The sequence below is a fragment of the Myodes glareolus genome, chromosome 1 (assembly GCF_982192425.1).
Source record: "Myodes glareolus chromosome 1, mMyoGla1.1, whole genome shotgun sequence".
Taxonomy (NCBI): domain Eukaryota; kingdom Metazoa; phylum Chordata; class Mammalia; order Rodentia; family Cricetidae; genus Myodes; species Myodes glareolus.
In genome coordinates, this window is record NC_142026.1 from 78,475,479 (window position 1) to 78,476,388 (window position 910).

General features: G+C 46.3%; 1 pseudogene; it reads right to left on the reverse strand.

The window, feature by feature from the left end:
* Positions 1–205: 205 nt before the first annotated feature.
* LOC125396706 (cytochrome c oxidase subunit 8A, mitochondrial pseudogene) lies at positions 206–482 on the reverse strand (annotated as a pseudogene).
* Between the last annotated feature and the right edge of the window lie 428 nt (positions 483–910).

Sequence of the window (910 nt, forward strand, 5' to 3'; positions counted from 1 at the left end):
TTTTTTTTAAGATTTAAACAAACTTTATTGTTACAAGGGGGACCCCACCAAGCAGCAGCAATATGTGTGGTCCCAGTTGTCACCATGGAAACATCGAGAGGTCATGATTGCAGAAGAGGTGACTGGAATTGAATGGCATGATCCCAGGGAAGGCCAGCAGGAATGCAGGAAACATGATCAAGATGGGCTGGCAAGGGTCGTCAAGTCACAGGAGGGAGGAAGCTCCCTTCACTCCCTTCTTGTAGCTCTCCAGATGCGACAGGATCCAGCCCGCAGGCAGGAGGCAACAGACGAAGCAGGAAGTGAGCCCAACGGTGACCTCCACGACCCCGATCTGCTCCCGCTGCGGCTTCGGCTTTGAGTGGACATGAGCGCGCTGCACCATGAGCCCTCGGGCCGAACCAGGCAGGCCCCTCAGCAGCAGTGGCGTCAGGACAGACATGATTGCGCACCCGACCAAAGACGAGGACCAGCAGGAGACCAAGGTCAAGAAGTCAAGATCGAAATGAACAATTTTTAAGATAGATACCATCTAACAAAATAAAATCAAGACCAGGTGAGCAATTTAAAAAGACCTATATGCTGCGAGGAGATAGAAGCTGTCGTCAAAAGCATCCCAATCCAAAAAAAAAAAAAAAAAAAAAAAGACAAAACAGGGCCAGGGCCAGATGGTTTTAGTTCAGAATTCGACCAGAACTTCCAAGAAGAGCTAATACCTTTACTTCTTAATGTGTTCCACATAATAGAAACAGAAGGCTCACTTCCAAACTGTTTTTAGGAGGCTACAGTTACCCTGATACTAAACCCACACATGACTCAACCAAGAAAGAGAATTACAAACCAATCTCACTCATGAACATGGATGCAAAAATTCTTAATAAAATTCTTGTAAACTGAATCCAAGAACACA